Below are 16,512 nucleotides of genomic sequence, written 5' to 3'. Positions count from 1 at the left end.
TTACGGGGGCTGAGTCACTGGCTTACTGGTGCTCTTCCATCCCATCCATAGGAGGGGTGCGTCACTTGAGTGGGTTGAGTCGCTGACGTGATCTTCCTGTACGGGTTTGGCGCCCCCTTGGGCTCGTGCGGTGGAGGAACTCTTCATCTCAGGGTAGCAAGTTGGTGGTCTGTTGAGATCACTCTAGTGGTATGGGGGCTGTGCTTTGGCAAAGTGAGTATGGTTATATCCTGCCTGGTTGGCCGTGTCAGAGGGTATCATCCACAGTGTCCCCCCCCCCCCAGTATCTATGCTGCAATAGTGTATGTGCCGGGGGGCTAGGGCCAGTCTTCTTTCTCTCTCTCATAACTTGTGGTTGTCCCCAGTCCACTTGGTCATGCTGCTGTTTGGGGTAGACTGGGATTCTTTATACAGTGGGGCAAAAAAGTATTTAGTCAGCCACCAATTGTGCAAGTTCTCCCACTAAAAATTATGACAGAGGCCTGTAAATTTCATCATAGGTACACTTCAACTATGACAGACAAAATGAGAAGAAAAAAAATCCAGAAAATCACATTGTAGGATTTTTAATGAATTTATTTGCAAATGATGGTGGAAAATAAGTATTTGGTCAATAACAAAAGTTTCTCAATACTTTGTTATATACCCTTTGTTGGCAATGACAGAGGTCAAACGTTTTCTGTAAGTCTTCACAAGGTTTTCACACACTGTTGCTGGTATTTTGGCCCATTCCTCCATGCAGATCTCCTCTAGAGTAGTGATGTTTTGGGGCTGTTGCTGGGCAACTCGGACTTTCAACTCCCTCCAAAGATTTTCTATGGGGTTGAGATCTGGAGACTGGCTAGGCCACTCCAGGACCTTGAAATGCTTCTTACGAAACCCCTCCTTCGTTGCCCGGGTGGTGTGTTTGGGATCATTGTCATGCTGAAAGACCCAGTCACGTTTCATCTTCAATGCCCTTGCTGATGGAAGGAGGTTTTCACTCAAAATCTCACGATACATGGCCCCATTCATTCTTTCCTTTACACGGATCAGTTGTCCTGGTCCCTTTGCAGAAAAACAGCCCCAAAGCATGATGTTTCCACCCCCATGCTTCACAGTAGGTATGGTGTTCTTTGGATGCAACTCAGCATTCTTTGTCCTCCAAACACGACAAGTTGAGTTTTTACCAAAAAGTTTTATTTTGGTTTCATCTGACCATATGACATTCTCCCAATCTTCTTCTGGATCATCCAAATGTTCTCTAGCAAACTTCAGACGGGCCTGGACATGTCTGGCACTGCAGGATTTGAGTCCCTGGCGGCGTAGTGTGTTACTGATGGTAGGCTTTGTTACTTTGGTCCAAGCTCTCTGCAGGTCATTCACTAGGTCCCCCCGTGTGGTTCTGGGATTTTTGCTCACCGTTCTTCTGATCATTTTGACCCCACGGGGTGAGATCTTGCGTGGAGCCCCAGATCGAGGGAGATTATCAGTGGTCTTGTATGTCTTCCATTTCCTAATAATTGCTCCCACAGTTGATTTCTTCAAACCAAGCTGCTTACCTATTGCAGATTCAGTCTTCCCAGCCTGGTGCAGGTCTACAATTTTGTTTCTGGTGTCCTTTGACAGCTCTTTGGTCTTGGCCATAGTGGAGTTTGGAGTGTGACTGTTTGAGGTTGTGGACAGGTGTCTTTTATACTGATAACAAGTTCAAACAGATGCCATTAATACAGGTAACGAGTGGAGGACAGAGGAGCCTCTTAAAGAATAAGTTACAGGTCTGTGAGAGCCAGAAATCTTGCTTGTTTGTAGGTGACCAAATACTGATTTTCCACCATAATTTGCAAATAAATTCATAAAAAATCCTACAATGTGATTTTCTGGATTTTTTCCCCCCATTTTGTCTGTCATAGTTGAAGTGTACCTATGATGAAAATGATAGGCCTCTCATCTTTTTAAGTGGGAGAACTTGCACAATTGGTGGGTGACTAAATACTTTTTTGCCCACTGTAGATTAATTTGTACCCGTTTACTCCAGCATCTTCAAAAGGTCCTTTGCTGTTGTTCTGGGATTATTTGCACTTTTTGCACCAAAGTACGTTCATCTCTAGGACACAGAACGAGTCTTCTTCCTGAGCGGTATGACGGATGCATGGTCCAATGGTGTTTATACTTGCATACTATTGTTTGTACAGATGAACGTGGTACCTTCAGGCGTTTGGGAATTGCTCCCAAGAATGAATCAGACTTGTGGAGGTCTACAAATTTTTTCTGACGTCTTGGCTGATTTCTTTAAATTTTCCCATGATGTCAAGCAAAGAGGCAGAGTTTGAAGGTAGGCCTTGAAATACATCCACAGGTACACCTCCAAATGACTCAAATTATGTCAATTAGCCTCTCAGAAGCTTCTAAAGACATGACATATTTTTCTGGAATTTTCCAAGCTGTTTAAAGGCACAGTCAACTTAGTGTATGTTAACTTCTGACCCACTGGAATTGTGATGCAGTGAATTATAAGTGAAATAATCTGTCTGTAAACAATTGTTGGAAAAATGACTTGTGTCATGCACAAAGTAGATGTCCTAACCGACTTGCCAAACTGTAGTTTGTCAACAAGAAATTTGTTGTGGTTGAAAAACAAGTTGTTTTAATGACTCCAACATATGTAATCTTCCAAAAAAACAAAAATCAACTCCATTGAACAATGTACAGAATGGCAGAAAATATGCTTAAAATGCAAAAATGTCTCAATATCGCCAAGATGGGGGCCTCTAAAATTCTCTACAATTAGCCGCGTTGATGGGCCGGTGACATTTATCAATATATTTGCATGTCTTTACACCCCAAAAATGAAATGCTAATTCGCTTCTAATGTGGCTTTCATAAAGAACTACAAATGCCATGACCTGGACAAGACTGCCAAATCTCTGGATTAAACTAATGTTAGCTAAATGTAGCAATTAATAAATTGGCCACATTTCTTTAAAAGGACGATTGTGTGAACTGTCTTGTGCAAGTTTAAATTGACAAAATACCTGTTAGCAATGGTGTGAAGATGTGCAGGAGCTTGCTGGAATTTGTAGTTTTGCATGATACCTACTTTGATGCTAATTAATATTTTCAAATCTGAGAGTAAATAGATCCGGAAATATTGATAAAAGTCCCCTTGCCCAAGAGAGTTTTACATGGTTATCAAAACATCACGCCAGGGTAAGCCTACACGAAAAACAGTCCTTATTAAGTGTTTCTAAAATCCACTATGGGAAATATAAATGATGGAAAAACAATTGGAACCATTTCCCTGCTTGACGGTTAGGTTTTATAACACCTCCACTATAGCAGAGAAAGCAAAAACCAATCAGTGAAAAAGAGGAACATACACAGTGCTTGTACTGGCAAACATTCTTGCATTAAAATGAAGAGATTATGTAAGACTACTCATAGGGAGCAAGGATACTGAGAGAAACGTTCCCACCCAACCAGCCACCCCACACTGACCACAACAGTGTCTAAAACAACAGGCAGGGCCTTTAGTGTGTGTGTGTGTGTGTGTCATTGTTCTATGCAGCATCCACAATTTATAGATGGCAGCTTCCCTTGGGCTCCAGTCTAAGGGATTTGCATGGTTACTTTGCCCTGGGGCATCTTCACACTGAGGACAGATTCTAACAAGGCCATTTGACTGCACTGGCCCTGTCCTCCTCACACTGACACTCAGGCCAGGACATGATCAGCTTCAAAATCCAATGCTGTTTGAGAAGCAAGAAATGAAGGGTGGGTACTGATGGGGTGGGGTAGGTACAGTGAGTGTGTGTGTGTGTGTATAGTATTACTTCAGCTGTACTATTCATCCAAAAAATGATGAAAAAAAAATACACAAAACATCTGCCAGCTCTGAGACTCCATGATAGTGGCAAGTTCCTCAGTTCCACGCAGCCTAGTAGAATTCACATTCACAGCCACCTGACTTTCAAACCCCCAGCTGCCAACCCAAATACACTGGGTTTAGTATCCCTAGTCACCACAGCGTCTACATATTCCTGATCAACACAGACACACTTTCAGAGGGCACAAGAGTCCTCCTACAGAACAGCCCTCCTGAATTTCAATGACAACCATCAACGCTTGGCAAGCAGTCACAGAAAAAAACAGTAGCTCAGAGGTTGAGGAGAACATATATCTTGCTACTGTAGACACAGATACTTGGCCAACTGAACTGTTGTTTTCATTAAGGTCCCCTTCTCGGTTATCTAATGAACTATTCGTATTCTATAAATGGAATAATCGGTAGTACCTGTTAAGTGTGCTCAAACCTAGCTCGCTGCAGTTTTAGTGCGTGGTTTCTGTTTATAACAGATAAATTACTGTAGTTAGCTAGCATAAACTTCCTGAATACTCCTAACAACCTAATCAAAAGACAAATCAATAAAAAGTGTACTGTAGCTAGCTAGCCACATGCTGTACGCAACATGTTATAATTTCTCAGAATAATTTACTTCTGTTAATTGAAAGAAAGATTGCTTTAACTAGATGCAATGATATCGGTAACAGCCTGTTCGGCATCTAACTAGCTAACGTTAGCTGGTTGTCAACATTAGCTGCCACTGTCAGACAATCCCAGCCAGTCAATCTTACCGTTCTATTGAACATCCGTTGCCCCAAAGTAAAGTGTTAGTCCGACTTCAATCTGATTCAAAACTGAAATGTTGTATACCTCAAAGACCAAATTATTAACTGTTTATAAACTTAGCTCAGCTAACCTAGCGAACTATTTAATATCTTGCCCTTGTCTTCCTTACTGACCGGAGATACCTAAACCAATGCAGTTTAGCTAGCTAACCTTAACATAGCTGTCACGCCGCGAATATGATTGCTAATCGCTGCATCATCGGTGACTACATACCAAAGTAAGTCAAGAGATTGCGAAACAAAAAGGACATATATTCGCCGGTGTTACATGCTCTTTCAAGTTAGCTAAATACACGAGCTACTTTTAATTTAATTTAACTACCCAGCTAGGTCTAACATCACTAGAGACGAATTTAGTAGGACTAACGCTGTGCGAAAATGGCGTTGCCTTCCTCGCCACCCAGCTCCCTTCCTTGATCATGATGTCATCATATTTAGATTAAAGCGGCAATCAGGAGTAGAAACAATTACAAAACGTATCAATCGCCACTGTTCTTGTAAAAAGATGAGTGATGGGGCTGGAGAAATGTACCACTCTCAAATTTATAAACAAAGCTATGGATGCAAGGCCCGAACAGCCATGATTTCAAAATTACAGTTTTAATCATGTTTTGAGGTTGTATAGTGTTCGTTTACTTTGTTTATAAAACTTGTAGTAAATAAAACTTATATTTTGAGTTCTGATTTGGTAGGACAGTTGAAATAAACTCATGAGTCAGTCAAGACTCAATGGGTACATATCATACATTTGTAAGTCCAAAAACGGATGTATAAACTGCTGCTTGCTCCTTTAAAGGGGAAGCGACAATAACATTGCGACAATAACATTGCGACAATGCCATCGATTGTTTACTGTAGCATATATATATATATATATATATATATATAGATTAATAAAGTGTCGTCATCAACATGTTGAATTAATAAAATGTATATGCACAAAAGCTCTATCATACAATCAATCAACTCCATAATTTTGATTCGATTCAGTACCAGTCAAAAGTTTGGACACACCTACTCATTCAAGTGTTTTTCTTTATTTTTCCAATTTTCTACATTGTAGAATAATAGTGAAGACATCAAAACTATGAAATAGCATATATTGAATCATGTAGTAACCAAAAAAGTAAAACATATACTTTATATTTGAGATTCTTCAAAGCAGCCACCCTTTGCCTTGATGCCAGCTTTGCACACTCTTGGCATTCTCTCAACCAGCTTCATGAATTAGTCACCTTGTTAAAAGTTAGTTTGTGGAATTTCTTTGGCTCAAATGCATTAAGAAGGAATCAGTTGTGTTGTGACAAGGTACGGGTGGTACACAAAAATAGCCCTCTTTGGTAAAAGACCAGGTCCATTATAAGGCAAGAACAGCAACAAATAAACAAGAAGAAACGATAGTCCATCATTACTTTAAGACATGAAGGTCAGTCAATACAGAAGACTTCAGGAACTTTGAAAGTTTCTTCAAGTGCACTCGCAAAAACCATCAAGCCCTATTATGAAACTGGCTCTCATTAGGACCGCCACAGAAAAGGAAGACCCAGAATTACTTCTGCTGCATTGTATAAGTTCATTAGAGTTACCAGCCTAAGAAATTGCAGCCCAAATAAATGCTTCAGTGTTCAAGTAACAGACACATCTCAACATCAACTGTTCAGAGGAGACTGCGTGAATCAGGTCTTAATTTATTATTTTCCTTTATTTAACATTTATTTAACTAGGTGTAACCGATGTGAAATGGCTAGCTAGTTAGCGGGGTGTGCGCTAATAGCGTTTCAATCAGTGATGTCACTCGCTCTGAGACCTTGAAGTAGTTGTGGTTGAATTGCTGCAAAGAAACCACTACTAAAGGACACAAATAAGAAGAGACTAGCTTGGGCTAGTATATTAGACCGGTGGAAATCTGTCATTTGTCTGACGAGTCCAATTCTGAGATTTTTGGTTCCATCCGCTGTGTCTTTGTGAGACGCAGAGTAGATGAACGGATGATCTCTGCATGTGTGGTTCTCATCATAAAGCATGGAGGATGAGGTGTTATGGTGTGGGGGTGCTTTGCTGGTGACACTGTCAGTGATTTATTTAGAATTCAAGGCACACTAAACCAGCATGGCTACCACAGCATTCTGCAGCAATACGCCATTCCATCTGGTTTGCGCTTAGTGGGACTATCATTTGTTTTTCAACAGGACAATGACCAAACACACCTCCAGGCTGTGTAAGGGCTATTTGACCAAGAAGGAGAGTGATGGAGTGCTGCATCAGATGACCTGGCCTCCACAATCACCCGACCTAAACCCAATTGAGATGGCTTGGGATGAGTTGGCCCGCAGAGTGAAGGAGAAGCAGCCAACAAGTGCTCAGCATATATGGGAACTCCTTCAAGACTGTTGGGAAAGCATTCCTCATAAAGCTGGTTGAGAGAATGCCAAGAGTGTGCAAAGTTGTCATCAAGGTAAAGGGTGGCTACTTTGAAGAATCTAAAATATATTTTGATTTGTTTAACACTTTTTTGGTTATGACATGATTCCATATTTGTTATTTCATGTTTCATTCTACAATGTAGAAAATAGTAAAAATAAAGAAAATCCCTTTAATGAGTAAGTGTGTCCAAACTTTTGACTGGTACTGTATGTCTAACACTACTCTGATCTTTTATAAGCCCAGATCATAAGAACTAGTGACTCAATATATCACTGTTGGTAAAAGGATTATCATGACAGGTGCTGGGAGTGCTGTGTTCCTAACTATGGTTTCTACGCTCACTCAACTGTTACACCAAATAAAGACTGAACACTAAGGTGATCATGGAACAGAATAGACCATATTTATTAGTATTTTGTATTTATATTTATTATGGATCCCCATTAGCTGCTGCCAAAGCAGGAGCTACTCTTCCTTGGGTCCAGCAAAATTAAGGCAGGTTATACAATTTTAAAAACATTACAATACATTCACAGATTTTACAACACACCGTGTGCCCTCAGGGACCTACTGCACCACTACCACATATCTACAGTACTAAATCCATGTGTTTGTAGAGTACGTATGTTATCGTGTGTGTGTGTGCGTGTGCCAATGTTTGTGTTGCTTCACAGTCCCTGCTGTTCCATATTGTGTTTTTTTATCTCTTTTTTCAATCTAATTTTACTGCTTGTGTCAGTTACTTTATGTGGAATAGAGTTCCATGTAGTACTGTGTGCCTCCCATAGTCTGTTCTGGACTTGGGGACTGTGAAGAGACCTCTTGTGGCATGTCTTGTGGGGTACGCATGGGTGTCCGAGCTGTGTGCCAGTAGTTTAGACAGACAGCTCGGTACACTCAACATGTCAATACCTCTCTTGTTTTTATTTACTTTTTTTATTTCACCTTTATTTAACCAGGTAGGCCAGTTGAGAACAAGTTCTCATTTACAACTGCGACTTGGCCAAGATAAAGCAAAGCATTGCGACAAAAACAACAAACGCAGAGTTACACATGGTATAAACATATGTACAGTCAATAACACAATAGAAAAAGTCTATGTACAGTGTGTTCAAATGGAGTAAGATTAGGGAGGTAAAGGCAATAAATAGGCCATAGAGGCAAAATAATTACAATTTAGCATTAACACTGGAGTGATAGATGTGCAGATGATGATGTGCAAGTAGAGATACTGAGGTGCAAAATAGCAAAAAAATAAATTATAATATGGGGATGAGGTCGTTGGGTGTGCTATTTACAGATGGGCTGTGTACAGGTACAGTGATCGATAAGCTGTTCTGACAGATGATGCTTAAAGTTTAGAGGGAGATTTAACTCTCCAGCTTCGGTGACTTTTGCAATTCATTCCAGTCATTGGCAGCAGAAAACTGGAAGGAAAGGCGGCCAAAGAGGAGTTAGCTTTGGGGATCACCAGTGAAATATACCTGCTGGAGCGCGTGCTAGGAGTGGGTGTTGCTATGGTGACCATTGAGCTGAGATAAGGCGGGGCTTTACTAGCAAAGACTTATAAATGACCGGGAGCCAGTGGGTTTGGCGACGAATATGTAGCGAATGTCAGCCAACAAGAGCATACAGGTCGCAGTAGTGATGAAGTCAATCTCTCCTCTACTTTCAGCCAGGAGAGATTGACATGCATATTATTAATATTAGTTCTCTGTGTACATCCAAGGGCCAGCCGTGCTGCCGTGTTTTGAGTCAATTGCAATTTTCCTAAGTCCTTTTTTGTGGCACCTAACCACACAACTGAACAGTTGTCAAGGTGCGACAAAACTAGGGCCTGTAGAACCTGCCTTGTTGAAAGTGTTGTTAAGAAGGCAGAGCATCGCTTTATTAGAGACAGACTTCTCCCCATCTTAGCTACTGCTGCATCAATATGTTTTGACCATGACAGATTACAATCTAGGGTTACTCCAAGCAGTAGCTAAGATTGCTCAATTACCACATTATTTATTGCAAGATCTAGTTCAGGTTTAGGGTTTAGTGAATGTTTTGTTCCAAATGCAATGCTTTTAGTTTTATAAATATTTAGGGCTAACTTATTCCTTGCCACCCACTCTGAAACTAACTTCAGCTCTTTGTTGAGTGTTGCAGTCATTTCAGTCGCTGTAGAATCTGACATGTATAGTGTTGAGTCATCCGCATACATAGACACTCTGGCTTTACTCAAAGTCAGTGACATGTTGTTGGTAGGAATTGAAAAAAAACCAAGGGGCCTAAACAGTTACCCTGGGGGATTCCTGATTCTAACTGGATTATATTTGAGAGGCTTCCATTAAAGAACACCCTCTGTGTTCTGTTAGACAAGTAATTCTATATCCAGATTATAGCAGGGTGTGTAAAGCCATAACACATGTTTTTCCAACAGCAGACTATTATCAATAATGTCGAAAGTTGCACTGAAGTCTAACAAGACAGCCCCCACAATTTCTCTCAGCCAATCATCAGTCATTTGTGTAAGTGCTGTGCTTGTTGAGTGTCCTTCCCTATAAGCATGCTGAAATGCTGTTGTCAATTTGTTTACTGTAAAATAGCATTGTATCTGGTCAACACACATTTTTTTCCAGAAGTTTACTGAGGGTTGGTAACAGGCTGATTGGTCAGCTATTTGAGCCAGTAAAGGGGGCTTTACTATTCTTGGGTAGCAGAATGACTTTAGCTTCCCTCCAGGCCTGAGGGAACATGCTCTCTAGTAAGCTTAAATTGAAGATGTGGCAAATAGGAGTATCATATGGTAGGGCTTCCTTTCTTCCAGCCCCTTCTCTCTGTAAGCGTTATCCAGATGTCGTGGAAAGCCACTCTGCCCGTAAGCTAGGTGATTTTGAAGTTACGTCTGTACCAGTCCCTGTCAATGAGGGGAGGGATGAGAAACAACAATACAGCAATAAATAGGCGAGAACTCATTATCATATTCACATATTCCTTTTGCACCCGTTTGATCATTTCTAAGTCATAGTTCCTAACGTACTTATTGCAACTTAAAGGTTTTAGTAAGATGGCCTCTAAACAGTGAAAAACAACAACATCAAGACACATTTCAGCCATCCCCTGTCATCAATCAGTTTGATATCCTTTATACTTTCAGAGCACAATATCAGCTTACCTTTCTCATCTCTCTCAATCAAGACTTTCTGTGTTGTGAGAGGATGAAGGTATCCTTTTCATAAATAGAGAAACAGAAAAAGCCTTAGAACACATCACAGTTAAAAAAAAAAATACACTACTACAGTACTGTATTACATATTCACTTGAATATTTGAGAAACAGTGCAGTGCTGCCATCTGGTGGGTAAAATGTGTTGTCTATATTTATTATAGCTCACTCAAAACACACATTTTCTAATTGGTTCCTGCTTAGCTGGGCTGTTGCTACATATGATATTTAATTTAATGGCCAAGGAGGCATATGCTAGCCAGATGCTGTTGAAATTAAGTAAAATAACCAGGAAACACAGTAAAAGTGTATCACAACACGATTGGTCCCTCCAAGCTTGACACCAAGCTCAGAGCCCTACGCCTGGACACCACCCTCTGCAACTGGATCCTGGACTTCCTGACAGACAGACCACAGGTTGTGAGGTTTGACAACAACAACTCCTCCACACTGACTCTTAATACAGGTGCCCCCCAGGGGTGTGTCCTCAGCCCTCTTCATTAATTCCTGTTCACCCACGATTGAGTGGCCACAGATAGATGAGACAGATATTTCACTGGATGTATAAATATGAGACATCCGGTTGGCGTTTCCTTTCACTCCCATATGGACGGACGGCAGTGGGAGAAAATTGAGCAAGATGGATTTTGGCCGACATTCTGCTAATTTTCTCATAAAGGAAACATTTGATCTCCATACAGTTTACTGTTTCCAAAACTAGACTCTACAACAAACAGAGTACACCAAGTTTGGTAGACTTGACTTACCTAATTGTTTATAGAGATTATTTTGTTTAGGACGAGTGCACTAAATAGTGGCCGTTTTCCCAATGAACGTTATGCATATTCAGTAAGGCACAAATGGTCTTCATCCTCTTCTTGGCGGTAGCTACCTTGACCCAAGTAGATATCTAGCTGGCTATCTAATTCACATACAAAAAAGTACTTGGCTTAAATAGCTAGAAATCTATTTCTTTGCAAGTTTTCCCTCTACTAGTACTCCTTCTGTGAATCAACTTGTTTACTGTAAAATTGAAGGGAGGAAAATCCTTGTTCCAGTTTCCAACAGACGTTAAAAGGTATGTAATAAATAATGAGAAGATGCATTTGGAGTAATTATTGCATGGTGAGGCACGTCGTTGGCTGTGTAATCAGTAGTGTGCTGTATCCATGGCTACACATCGAATCAATCACCAAAGCAATGATCACTGATAGATAAAACATGCTAGCTCACAGTAATGAAACAAATCTATAGCTTGGTTTAACACAACTAGCATGAGGCAGCATGTCTAGCTAGTTAGTTTACTAATGTGCCCAGCCATATTACATCCAGGGTATGCTGCATAATCAATAGAAGCCATCATTTATGACACTGGGTCATTGCAAAGTAATTTATCGAGTTGTAGAACACCATTAAATACCTCTTAAATTATAGTAGATGTCTGTAAAACATTGTATAGGCAACTACTGTTCTTTTCTGTAAGAATACCACAAAATATAGTCTACTATAATTATACGCATCTTCAGAAAATAAACAAAACTCAAAAGGGCTGTACATTTATTAAAATGCCCTCCAGGACAACTACACCACCCGATGTCACAGGAAGGCCAAAAAAATCATCAAGGACATAACCACCCGAGCCACTGCCTGTTCACCCCGCTATAATCCAGAAGGCGAGGTCAGTACAGGTGCATCAAAACGGGGACCGAGAGACTGAAAAACAGCTTCTATCTAAAGGCCATCAGACTGTTAAACAGCCATCACTAATATTGAGTGGCTGCTGCGAACATACGGACTCATCTCTAGCCACTTTAATAATGTATTACTTGCCACTTTAAACAATGCCACTTTATATAATGTTTACATACCCTACATTACTCATCTCATATGTATCTACTGCACTCTATACCATCTACTGTATCTTGCCAATGTTGTTCGGCCATCGCTTATTCATATATTTTTATGTACATATTCTTATTAATTCCTTTACACTTGTGTGTATAAGGTAGTTGTTGTGAAATTGTTAGGTTAGATTACTTGTTAGATATTACTGCATGGTCAGAACAAGAAGCACAAGCATTTCGCTATACTCGCATTAACATCTGCTAACCATGTGTATGTGACAAATAATGATTTGGTTTGGATTTGATCAGGCAATGGTTGTTAAGGTGGTGTCTCACAGAGAGGAGTGTCAGTTTTGATTGAAGAGAAGGAGTGTGATGTAGACCCCAGAAGTCTGCAGACTACAGGGATGAGTCCATATACACTACTAACAATAGCAGGACACGATCAGTAAGAATGTACGGTCCTCATTTGGATAGTGGTCACAGGAGTAGCAAGAAAGGCTGCCTTACTTATGACTTCTGGAGTCTGTCACACTCCTCTTACACATACAGAGAGAAAAACAACGGGGCTGCTGTTTGAATTAACTGTAGAGTATTCTTTTTTTGAAATCAGGGTGAATAACAGGGGTAGAGGACATAACCATAAACTATTATCTACAAACTACAATATACAACCACAGATGTTATACAACCGTTACACTACTAAATTAACTATAAAACAGGAGACCTTAAGAATAGACCAACATTCAGCTGAATTCAATCAAATCTGAGATTAAACCTTACACACTTTTGTAATTACTCAGGAGGAAGATGTGGCTGAGAAACATCAGGCGTAGGGACATCAGTCTGCAGAAGTCCTTTGAGGACGTGAAGAAAGGGGGTTAAGCTGTGTGCGAGGAGCACTTTGAAGAGTGTTTTATTTAGATTATTGACAATCTTTGTCAATAAAAATAAATTTCAGTCATATGATACTTTTCTGGTAAAAATGTATTTCAACAGGGTTCACGGAAGACACTGTCTGAGGCAGAACCTACCAGAATAAATTGCATGAATCCACCCCCTCAATCTGAAACAGATGCATGGTGTAGTAGAAAAAGAAGTCAATCACAAAGTTCGTAGCAATTAAAGATGCATCGACATTGTTTTATATCAACAGGTTTAAAGTCTTGAATTGGCTATTTTTGAAGGAGGTGACAGAGGAGCAGATGTAGGAGTTTTAGGTGAGAAAGACAGAGGGAACAAGAGGGTGAAGGAGAGGTGCACTTTGAGAAGTGCCCCTCTCCTTCACTCTAGACCCAGCTCCAACTGAGGAAGCAGCAGATGATGAATTTAGTTCAGGTGGTCTGCAGGAGGTGGTCTGTCAGGTGACAGAGGTGGCAGGAGGCTTCTTCAGAAGCATACAAGAGGAGGCTCAGGTGACAGAGGTGGCGGAAAAAGTCGTTTGAAAATGTGATTTAAAAATAATAAAAAAATAATAGAAATATATCTAGATTCTTTCCTTCACATTTTCAAACAGTCAATTTATATTTTCCAACCATCTAGAGTCCAGCAAAATAACAACACAATGTCAAATACAGTTTGGGAACCACTTTTCTAAACAACCTGAAAAGTTGATGAAGCGCTTTCACCCTCTCTCCCCCCCAATGTGAAAATGTTTTTCTTTCATAAAATGAATTTGCTATCAGCATTGCTAGCTTTATTAAAAACGGTTAATCTGATGGATTTTGGATATCTTTGGTCTTATTTGTTTGTTCGTGGGCCTATACATGAGGTCAACTTTACCATATTATCCTGGAGGCACACTCCCTATACAGTCCCTTACTTTGCATGAATGATATCTCTCAACTTTAAACAATGTGAAATTCTAATAGAAAATCATGTTTATTTTTTTTCCTATTCTGTGGCTGCATGAAATAGCAAACAATGTGAATTTAGCGATTATATTTGTTTACTTCATCTTTGTGGCTCCCTGATGAAACAGTAACATCCATTACAAAACCAAAAAACTACAGGAAATATGGTTGTTTAATGTGAGAGGCTCAGCGATTTTAGGATTTTGGAAGTGGACTACCACAGTATGAGTCATAATACCCATAAAAACTTTTTTATTTTACCATTATTTAACCAGGTAGGCTAGTTGAGAACAAGTTCTCATTTACAACTGCGACCTGGCCAAGACAAAGCATAGCAGTGTGAACAGACAACAACACAGAGTTACACATGGAGTAAACAATAAACAAGTCAATAACACAGTAGAAAAAAAAGAAAGTCTATATACATTGTGTGCAAAAGGCATGAGGTAGGCGAAAAATTACAATTTAGCGATTAACACTGGAATGATAAATGATCAGATGGTCATGTGCAGGTAGAGATACTGGTGTGCAAAAGAGCAGAAAAGTAAATAAATAAAAACAGTATGGGGATGAGGTAGGTAAAGTGGGTGGGCTATTTACCAAATGGACTATGTACAGCTGCAGCGATCAGTTAGCTGCTCAGATAGCAGATGTTTAAAGTTGGTGAGGGAGATAAAAGTCTCCAACTTCAGCGATTTTTGCAATTCGTTCCAGTCACATTTGGGTCCAGTGTTTTCCTGGGACCCAAATGAACTTTCTTCTGTCGATTCTTGTTTGTTTTTTTTATGTTACAATTCCAACCCTCCTCCTTTATCCGGGCTTGGGACAAGCAACAGTGACCCAAAACTAGCGGTCAAACAGAGAAATGGTTCCAATCGTTTTTCCACCATCCCTCTTGGGCAGGGGTTCTCTTGAAACTCCCCATCCCGGATCCGGGATCGTGACTAAAGCCTCAGGCTCATTAGCATAACGCAACGTTAACGATTTCTGAAAATGGCAAATAAAATGAAAATAATGCGCCTACTCTCAAGCTTAGCCTTTTCTTAACAACACTGTCATCTCAGATTTTCAAAATATGCTTTTGAACCATAGCAATTCACTAATTTGTGTAAGAGTATGCTAAGCTAGCTTAGCATTTTGAGTAGCATTTAGAACGCAACATTTTCACAAAGACCAGATAACCAAATAAATAAAATAATTTACCTTAGAAGAGCTTTGGATGTTTTCAATGAGGAGACTCTCAGTTACATAGCAAATGTGCAGTTTTTCCTGAAAGCGTCTTTGTGTAGGAGAAAATCACATTTGGCTACCGAAATGAACCGAAAATTCAGTCACCTACAACATCAAACCTTTTCCGAATTAACTCCATAACATCGACCGAAACATGGCAAACGTTGTTTGGAATCAATCCTCAAGGTGTTTTTTCACATATCTCTTCATTGATATATCGTTCGTGGAAGCCTGCTTTCTTCTCTGAATTCCATGGAAAAATACTTGCAGCTGAGTTTTGCGCACCAATTTCGGAGCAGGACACCGGGCGGACACCTGGTAAATGTGGTCTCTTATGGTCAATCTTCCAATGATATGCCTACAAATACGTCACAATGCTGCAGACACCTTGGGGAAACGACAGAAAGGGCAGACTCACTCCTCTCGCATTCACAGCCATATAAGGAGACAATGGAAAACGGAGCCTCAAAAATCCTGCTCATTTCCTGGATGCCGTCTCATCTTGGTTTTGCCTGTAGCTCACGTTCTAGAGAATATCTTTGCAGTTCTGGACACGTCAGAGTGTTTTCTTTCCAAAGCTACCAATTATATGCATAGTCGAGCATCTTTTTGTGACAAAATATTGCGCTTAAAACGGGCACGTCTTTTTATCCAAAAATGATATAGCGCGATTTTGCACGCCCAATTTTTCAGTTTTTGATTTGTTAAAAAAGTTTGAAATATCCAATAAATGTCGTTCCACTTCATGATTGTGTCCCACTTGTTGTTGATTCTTCACAAAAAAAATACAGTTTTATATCTTTATGTTTGAAGCCTGAAATGTGGCAAAAGGTCGCAAAGTTCAAGGGGGCCGAATACTTTCGCAAGGCACTGTATTAAATGTTGAATAGGCCAGATACCTTTCTCCATCCACTCATTGTAAAATAATAATTTTCTCTTAATTAGGATCCATCTATTGTTCCAAGTTGGAGTAGTATGCTGAGTAAAGTTATGCTTATATATTAGTTTCCAATAACGGAGAAGTCACGTCTTAATAAAAAATCTATACCATCAAAACTCATAAAGATTTTGGAAGGAAAATCAAACCAAAAACTTTCACATTTTTGAATAAAATATTGTAACCATTTTAACTTGATGGTACCATTCATTGGATCAAAGTCATTTGCATTCAGACCACCTTCCTCAATAGACTTTACAATATCCCCTTTTCTTAAATAATTATGTTTATTGTTCCATATAACTTTGAAATTGGCTATTTTTCTTGATTAACTTGTCAGGGATAG

General features: G+C 39.8%; 1 protein-coding gene and 1 long non-coding RNA gene across 13 annotated transcripts in view; both read right to left on the bottom strand.

Annotated features, from left to right (window-relative positions):
• The window catches only part of LOC135525786 (kinesin light chain 1), a 32,776-nt gene extending 27,701 nt beyond the window's left edge, over positions 1–5,075 (bottom strand). For 10 of the 12 annotated variants that reach the window (XM_064953639.1, XM_064953640.1, XM_064953641.1 and 7 more), the window contains exon 1: positions 4,615–5,072. The gene's annotated coding sequence lies outside the window, so the exon portion shown is untranslated. Of the gene's footprint in view, positions 1–4,614 lie in introns of all 12 variants that reach the window. The other 2 variants (XM_064953637.1, XM_064953636.1) reach the window with 2 other exon arrangements.
• Positions 5,076–7,511: 2,436 nt separating this feature from the next.
• LOC135525785 (uncharacterized) lies at positions 7,512–15,522 on the bottom strand. The gene is made up of 3 exons (XR_010453210.1): positions 15,203–15,522; positions 10,253–10,306; positions 7,512–9,994 (listed from the first exon to the last, which is right to left on the bottom strand). It is a non-coding gene; the product is annotated as an uncharacterized LOC135525785 (long non-coding RNA).
• Positions 15,523–16,512: the final 990 nt, after the last annotated feature.

Source organism: Oncorhynchus masou, chromosome 32 (genome assembly GCF_036934945.1).
Source record: "Oncorhynchus masou masou isolate Uvic2021 chromosome 32, UVic_Omas_1.1, whole genome shotgun sequence".
Taxonomy (NCBI): Eukaryota; Metazoa; Chordata; class Actinopteri; order Salmoniformes; family Salmonidae; genus Oncorhynchus; species Oncorhynchus masou.
Note: the sequence above shows the minus strand (reverse complement) of the source record. Positions and strands in the feature narration are given on the sequence as shown.